This window comes from Callithrix jacchus, chromosome X, assembly GCF_049354715.1.
Source record: "Callithrix jacchus isolate 240 chromosome X, calJac240_pri, whole genome shotgun sequence".
Classification (NCBI taxonomy): Eukaryota; Metazoa; Chordata; class Mammalia; order Primates; family Cebidae; genus Callithrix; species Callithrix jacchus.
Window position 1 is genome coordinate 107934853 of NC_133524.1, and position 9487 is coordinate 107944339.

Here is a 9487-nt window from a genome sequence, read left to right on the forward strand (position 1 = left end):
ATACATGTTAGTGTGTGTGTGTGTGTGTGTGCGCGCGCGTGTGTATGTGGGGGTGTCTGTGCTTGTGAGAGAGAGAAAGACAAGTTAAAATTACAGTTTAAAATCTTCTCACAAAATATCTCCAGGTCTATATGGCTTCACTGGTAAATTTTTCTATACCTTTAAAAAATAAGTAATACCCATCTGGACAACATGGAAAGACCCTGTCTCTAGAAAAAAAAAAGTAAAAAAAATTTAGCTAGGCTCCCTTCACCGTGGCTCACGCCTGTAATCTCAGCGCTTTGGGAGGCTGATGCAGGCAGATCAGGAGGTCAGGAGCTTGAGACCATCCTGGTCAACATGGTGAAACCCCATCTCTACTAAAAATACAAAAATTAGCTGAGTGTGGTGGTGCATGTCTGTAATCCCAGCTACTCAAGAGGCTGAGGCAGAAGAATCGCTTGAACCAGGGATTTGGAGGTTGCAGTGAGCCAAGATCGCACCACTGCACTCCAGCCTGGCAACAGAGAGAGACTCCATCTCAAAAAAAAAAAAAAAAATTAGCCAGGCATGGTGGCACAAGGCTAAAATGAGAGGGCTTGAGTTGAGGATGTTGAGACTGCAGTGAGCCATGTTTGCACCACTGCATTCCAGCCTGGGTAACAGAGTAAGACCTTGTTTCAAAAACAATAAGAATAAATAAATAATGCCAATTCTACACAAACTCTTCGAAAAAATTGAAAAGAAGAGAATACTTTCCAACTCATGCTATGAGGCCATCATTACCATGATACTGAAACCACACAAAGACATTACAGGAAAACTTTCTGTAGGTCAGTATCCTAATGAACATTTGATATGGGAGTGCTGGGAAGGAGGGAAGAGCATGGTTCCTTTAAATGATACAGAAGTGGGGACAGGAAATGCTGGCTAGAGAAAGGCTGTTCCCAGGCTGGTGCTCCACCCCCACCCACCTAGGTTAGGACAGGCATTTCTTGCCCAAATGTTGCATTTCCCAAGACCACCTTGGCCTGCCATGCCCCCATCCTGGGCCTATAAAAATCCGAGAAACCAGTGGGCAGACACAGAAGTGGCTGGACGTCGTGATGAACACATCGGTGGGAGAAGACACAAGTGGCTGGTCATAGAAAGCCCACCAGCAGAAAAGCATGCCGACTGGTGCCCAACCGACAGCTGGTGGAACGATGTGGAGTTTGTCCAGAGCAGTCAGAGAAGAGTCAGGCCACCAGCCCAATTCCAGGGGAAAACCATCTCGCTTCTGACTTCCCCATCTTCTGAGAGCGGCTTCTACTCAATAAAACCTTGCACTCATTCTCCAAGCCCACATGTGATCCAATTCTTCCAGTACACTAAAGCAAGAAACCCCAAGATACAGAAGGCCTCTGTCCTTGCAACAAGGTAGAGGGTCTAATTGAGCTAACACAAGCTGCCTAAAAGGGCACCCTATAACACAGGCCCACTGGGGCTTCAACTGTAAACAGTCACCCCTAGACACTGCCGTAGGGCCAGAGCCCCAGAGCCTGCCCGTCTGTATGCTTCCCTAGAGGTCTGAGCAGTTGGGCACTGAAGAAGTGAACTACAACCCCCTCGCATGCCCTGCGAGGGAAACAAGGGAACCTTTCTGATTTTACATTATGAAGAAATTCATAACAAAATGTTAGCAAATTGAGTTCAGCAATATGTAAAAAATAGAATATATCATGATCAAATGGGTTTTATCCCAGAAATGCAAGTTTGGATAAACGTTTTTTTTTTTTTAATTGACAATATTAAAAAAACTAAAAAGGAAAAAAATATAATTATTTTAATAGACACAGAAGCATTTTACAAAATGTAATAGCAGGTCATGATAAAAGCACTCAACAAACTGGGAAGAGAAGGGAACTTCCTCAACCTGATACAGTTTATCTATCAAAATCTCACTGGTAACATCCTATTTAATGGTAACAGACGAAGTACGTCACCCCTAAGTTCAAGAAGAAGACAGGAAAATGCCTGCTTTTCCATTTTTATGCAACATTCTAGTCCACATAATCAAGTAAGAAAAAATAAATACAAAAAGACATCCAGATTGGAAAGGAAGAAGTAAAACTGTATTTTCGATCACATGATTGCCTATGCAGAAAATCTGATAGAATCTACCAAAAGCATCTACTAAGACTAATAAATGAATTTAGCAAGGTTGCGGAACACAAGATCAATATAGATCAATTATATTTCTATATAATGGCAACAATCTATTGGAAATTGAAAATTAAAAAACATTTTCAATAGCTCAAAAATACAAAATTTCTAGGACTGTGTAATAAATGATGTGAAAGACCTGTACACTGATAACTGCTAAACATTGCTTGAAAGAAATAGAAAACGTAAATAAATGGGTATTCCTTGTTCATAGGTTGGACAGCTCAATATTGTTAAGATGACAACTCTTTCCAAAATTGATCTATAAATTCAACACAATCCCGATCAAAATCCAGCAGACTTTTTTTTTTAGAATGAATATATGAAGGCACTGCCCTTCGTTCCATAGCAACCAGACACAATACCAGCAACTATGCTATTATCTGACATTTTAACATTATTATTATACTTTAAATTCTGGGGTACATTTGCAGATCATGCAGGTTTGTTACATAGGTATATACATGCCATGGTGGTTTGCTGCATCCATCCCCATTAGGTATTTCTCCTAATGTTATCCCTCCCCAACGCACTCACCCCCTGCTATCCCTCCGCTAGCCCTCCCACCCCGCCACAAGCCCCAGTGTGTGATGTTCCCCTCCCTGTGTCCATGTGTTCTCATTGTTCAACACCCACTCATGAGTGAGAACATATGGTGTTTGGTTTTCTGTTTTGTTTTTTTTTTCTTTTGTGGGGGAGAGGGGGAATTGATGAGCAGGTTTCAAACACCATAAGGAAATGCAGAAGACCTAGAATAGCCAAAATAATTCTGAAAATAAAATTTGGGGGTAACATCTGATTTTGCAGCACTTTGTCAATTAAAATAAAATATATTTTTTAAAAGCTACAGTAATAAAGACAGTGTGTTATTGGCATAAAAGTAGACAAATTGATTAATGGAACATAACAGAGTCCAGACATAAACCCACTTTGATTACAAACAACTGATTTTTGACAAATATGCAAAATCAAAGGAGTAGAGAGAGAAAAGCCTTTATAACAAATCCTGTGGAAACAATCAGATGTCCATATTTTGCATGATATACAATAATTAACTCAAAATGGATCTTACACCTAAATGTAAAACCTAAAACTTCTAAACAAAACATAGAATAAAGTCTTTGTGACCTTGGAATAAGAAAAGATTTATGGAACTTGACAACAAAAGCATAATCCATGAGAGAAAAAAATGATAAATTTGATTTCCTCTAAATTAAAAACTTTGGCTCTTCAAAAGAAACTGATAAGAGAATGAAAAACAAGTCACAGACTGTGAGGAAATCTTTGCAGAGCATGTAACTGACAAATCCGGTATTCATAAAGAACTCTCAAAACTGAAGAAAAAGATAACAATGTACTCAATTTTAAAAACTGGAAAAATATTTGAATAGACATTTATTTGAAGATGGGTGAGTGAAAAATAAACCCATAAAAAGTTGTTTAACATCATTAGGGCAATATAAATTAAAACCATACCACTGCACATTTACTAGAATGTCTAGAATAAAAAAGACTAACCACATCTGGTGCCCCAACAAAACTTTTTAGGGTGGTAGATAAGTTTACTATCTTGATTGTGAGGATGGTTTTATGAAATACTTACATGTGTATATTTATACAAGTTCATATATGTATATATATGTATATATATTCCAATTATGCACTTGAAGTATGTGCAGCTCTGATGTGGAAATTTTCCTCATGTCTGGTGGTCCTTGACTGGATGTTCACACTTAAGAATGAGACACTGAAAAGCTACATTTACTCACACGTGTTACTGTAGGATGATCAGACATCAGTTCAAAATCCTTAGCATGGGTAAAAAACTTTGCCTCACTTTGTTTTCTCTGTTTAATTCTCAGACCCCACTCCTTTCTCTTTCACAATATACTCCAGCTAGGTCACATACTGATACCCATCCTAAAAAGTTTCTTTCACCTCTGTATCCTCAGCATACTGCCATTTGCCCCTTAAAAAAACTGGGCCCATCTCCATTATTCAAGTCTATCATTTTCCTTAATATCTCCCTAGAATACAGGTAATAACTATTTCCTCTGCATGACTTTGGTGGTTATAATTACTTATATTCTTGTGTTATATCCCTGCATTGCAATACATTCATATGCATATACATGAGCTCCTGGAGGGAAGACATTCATCTCTATATCCTCAGTGACTAGCCCAAACCCTGGCACATAGTAGACATTCAGTAATACTGGATGAGTGACTGCATGGCTAAATGTCATACTCTGACAATCATACTGCACTGTCTCTGATGCTTACAGCTGGATTTGCTCACTGGAAGGTCTAATTCCATGACCTGGCCCATCTACTCTCTCTTTCAACTAGATGCAGCTCATCTTGATTGGATCCTGCTGGGACCTAAAATATATGAAAGATTTACATAAACTGTGAACATTTTAGTTGTTATTACTGGGAGGTTACTTTCAGTAAACAGGTTGTTCACTTATATGACCTAAAGATGACACTAACAGTGTTTTTACGTCTTTCCTTGCCAAATCATTTTCACATTCTTCAAATGTTGAATTCTGAAAATGTGATTTAGTGCAGCCTAAATCAGTGAGCTTTTATTTTACATGTGGTAAAGAAGGATAATCATTATTGATGAAAAGGGCAAAACTGTAAAATATTTGAAGCGTTTTATTCTGAGCCACATATGAGCGACCATGGCCTGTGACACAGCCCTCAGGAGGTCCTGAGAACATGCGTCCAAGGTGGTTGGGGTGCAGCTTGGTTTTACACATTTTAGGGAAGCATGATACATCAATCAAATACATTTAAGAAATACATTGGTGGCCAGGCGCGGTGGCTCACGCCTGTAATCCCAGAACTTTGGAAGGCCAAGGCGGGTGGATCACAAGGTCAAGAGATCAAGACCATCCTGGTCAACATGGTGAAATCCCATCTCTACTAAAAATACAAAAAAAATAGCTGGGCATGGTGGTGCCTGCCTGTAGTCCCAGCTACTCGGGAGGCTGAGGCAGGAGAATTGCTTGAACCCCGAAGGCGGAGATTGCGGTCAGCCGACATGGTGCCATTGCACTCCAGTCTGGGTAACAACTGCGAAACTCTGTCTCAAAAAAAAAAAAAAAAAGAAATACATTGGTTTGATCCAGAAAGAGGTGGGTTGATGGGAGCTTCCAGGCTACAGGCACATTTAAACATTTTCTTGTTGACAATTGGTTGAGTTTGTCTAAAGACGTGGGATCTGTCTAGATTAAGATAAGAGGTTGTGTAAGCAAAGTTTTACTGTGCAGATGAAGGTTTTAGCTAGCAGGCTTCAGAGAGAATAGGTTGTAAAATATTTCTTATCAGACTTAACATCTGTGTTGATGTTAATGCTGGAGAGGTATAATAAGGCTCGTTCCATCCCCACTTCCCATCTTGGCCTGAAACAGTCTCTTCTGTTAAATTTCAAGAGCTCTGGCTCAGGAGGAAGTCCATTCAGATGTTGTGTTACCCGTTGAGGATGTTCAGGTTCTTCGTGTTTTGAACAAAGAACTGGACAAAATACACAAATAAAGCAAAGAAAGAATGAAGAAACAAAAGCAGATATTTATTGAAAATTAAAGCACACTTCACAGGGTGGGAGCAGACTGAGCAAGTGGTTCAAGGGCCCCCATTACAGAGTTTTCTGCTGTTTAAACACGCTGTAGAGGTTGCCCCTTTGGTTACTCGGTATATGCCCAATGTAAATGAAGAGGATGAAGTCAAGTTACAAAGACATTTATTCAGTATGTGCCCTATGTAAATGGAAAGGATGTTACTTGATGTGTGTGGCCTATGTAAATGGAGAGGATGGAGTGAAGCTACAAAGCCATTCAGGTTGCTGTCATAGCTTAAATGTTTCCTTTTGATTTAGTTCTTGGAAGTCCTTAGGTTCCCTGCCTCCAGGCCCTATTCTTTTGCCTCGGTTGTGGGGGGGCTTAGAATTTTATTTTTGGTTTGCATCATAATAAATTTCGAAGAAAACAAATGTTTCTTTGTAGCATAGGCTCCTATGTTCTGCAGTGAGCAGTATATGCATGGCTACCCACAAAGGCTGAGGAAGCTGAGAGTTGAAGAAAGAGGCTGATAAACCCAGTTTCTCAGAAGAAACATCTAATAGGGGCTTACAAACAGAAGAGATGTCTCTAGCAGCAGAGAGATTATGGATCCTCACACCACCCCTCCAGAAAGTATTCTTTATACGGCAAGCTTTTTTGTTTTCTTTCAGTAAAATGGTAAAACATACGCAACTGGTCATGTCTCAGGCCCTTTTATAAAACTTGATCACTGGGAAAGTTAGATAGTCATCTTTATGGAGAGGCTTTTCTATGGGCATTGTTTTGTCTTGAGTGGTTATCTATGCTATAAGCATTGCTTCTCGACTTTGCTGCAAAATGCCTTGTCTACAGGAGTCAAATGTCAATCTTTATGGCAGTTTTGCTTCAAGACTGCCTTACTTTTGCTATGTAACAGGTTGTTTTTCTGCAATCATTTTATAATCTTTTTCATTTGCTAGTAGATATTTGGGTTTAAATGACTCCATTTACTTATAGTCAAAGTCATTTTGCTTGATTATTTGTTAAACTGTATATTCACTTTGCTCATTATATGTATTATTTCTACCAAGGTAAGTTGTTATGGAAATAATGGTGATGTCACAAACTTAATACTGCAGCACAATATTGAAAGTAGAAAAAATGAAAATGTAGATAATAAAGAAAAACTCTGGCTTACATTCAGATACATGTGATAATTAGGGAATACCATATAAAAATTTGTAAAAGCAGGATTTATATATACTGATGACTATTTTACGAGAATGTAATGGGAGGAAGTTTTCCTAACAGCTATGCTCATTTATATTGGATTAATGTATATATCAATCAATCATGATTGATTCAAGTATCTCAATCAAAACAAGGTACTTACACAGTAATGATTAATGTGATAATAATGAGACTGAAACAGAAGCGATTGAATATGCATCACTTGCTTTTCATATGTAAATTCCATTACTAACCAAGCATTACTGTTCCCTAGTATTTCTATATAACACTATGATTAACAGGAGGATCATGATAGAATACTGGAGTAAAATAGTCCTTATGTTGCATTTACAGATTTATAAGAAGCAAAAAAATCCAGACTTACATCACAGCAGAAGAAAATCTTCCATACCCAGGCACTTAACAAATAGTTTAGAATGAGAATGCAACCAACAGATTTGTATGTAATCTACAATTCAGCTATAATTTTCTGGTGGATATTGATGTTTCCTTGTCTCCAGGAGTACCATGTGCAAATAAACTCTGGATTCAAATGAATGTAAATATTTGTATTCTTTTATATCAAGTTATAACATCTGGCCACTTTGCCTAGAATAACGATAATAATAATAAGCAGGTAAATTTACCCTTTAAAGATTTGCTAAATGTTCTGCTTTTCTTTTACTTATCAAGAGAATGGAAAAAGAAAGAGAATAGAGGCATCCCAATTAGAAATGCTTCCTGGTGACCTAGAATCAAAATGTTAAATTTTTTTGTTCAATTTATTTAACAGTGCCAGTCAACAATAGTCACTTAAGTCTGTGCAGTATATAATCCTCTAATAAGCACAATGGAAAGAAAACTTGAGTAGGTTCCATTAGTACCCTCAAGTAGCATATGTGTGCTGGATAAGAAGACAGGATTAAATGAAGGAGCATAAAAACATTCACCAAGATTTTCTTCATCTCTCTATTGACAGTATTTGCTCAGGTCAAACCCATTGGAGATATTCTTTACTGCCCTCTCTCCCATATATCCAACCCATCAACAAATCATGTTGGCTCTACCTTCCAAACATGTCCAAATAACTCACCACTTCTTCTTACCTCCATAGCTAACATTTTGGTTCAGGCTGCTATCTTCTTTTACCTAAACTATGACAACAGTCTCCTTAGTGGTCTCTCTGCTTCTGTTCTTATCTTTCTATAGTCTCTTTTACCCATATGATAGCAAAAGTAGTTTTAAAACTAAATCAACTCATGTCACTTCCCCACTGAGAATATTCCAAATGAGTCTTATGCCAATGGAATAAAACGAAACTCATTACAATGGATTTCAAGACCCTACCAGATCTACTCTCTACCAATATTTCTAACCTCATCTCCTAACAATTTCTCCTTCCCTCTTCGGCAACCACACTAGCCTCCCTGCTGTTCTTCAAACACATCATGCTTGAGAGACCAAATATACAGACAATGGCCAAACCATATGAAAAAAAATAGAACTCTGACCCATCACCTGCAGAAACCACTCCAGGAAGTCAACTAACTATCCACAAATCAGATTTGTAGGAAGCCAGACTACTATCTCTAACAACCAATCCAGAAAGCCAAACAATAATCTCTGTAACAGTCAGCTCAAAATAGTCAGGACTGATTAGTACCTTACAGCTTTCCTATTTTTTGCCCCCACTTCCAACTTAGGACCAACCAGAGAAAGCCAAATATATATCACTAGCCAATCACATAGGATGTGTTTCTAGTTAGCCTGCCTCCCCATGCCAACAGCCTCCAATCAGAACATATCTGAAGCCATCCTTTTTCCTCATGACAAAGCTTTCCTACTCTTTTACCTACCATTGAGACTCTGCCAAATGCAAGTAATGGTTGCTGCTGACTCCCAAGCCATAACAGGTTCTGAATAAATAGCCTGTGCTTATTCTCATTTGTGTAGTCTCATTTATTTCCAGATGATCGTTGTGCCTCATGGTCTTCACTCTTTCTGTTACTCTACTTGGAATACACTTCCACTTTGCATGACTTGCTCACTTAATGAATTCAGGTGTCTGTTCCAAAATGACCTCCTCAGAGAGGCCTCCCATGGACATCCTATCTAAAATACTGTTCTCAGAACAATTGGTTCTAATCAGTGATGTTCAAAACATATATGTTGGCTGGAAATATTCTATATGTAGCTCCGCCCTTGCACAAAAAGTGTATTTTTACATTCCAGGAACTTTCTGGAAGAACCATCAGGAAAGTCTTGAAAGTCCATTGGTGGACTGCTTGGCCCATACTTAAACTATTATAGCATGATACTCACCCAATCATAACAAAGCTCATTGGTTATGATTGAAAGACCAGACTTTACAATCTTATAAACATCCTAACTTCATCATTATAAATGGTGATAATTAAAAAGTCAGGGAGATAGGTGCAGTGGCTCATGCCTGACCAACATGGAGAAACCCTGTCTCTACTAAAATACAAAATTACCCAGGTGTGGTGGTGTATGCCTGTAATCCCAGC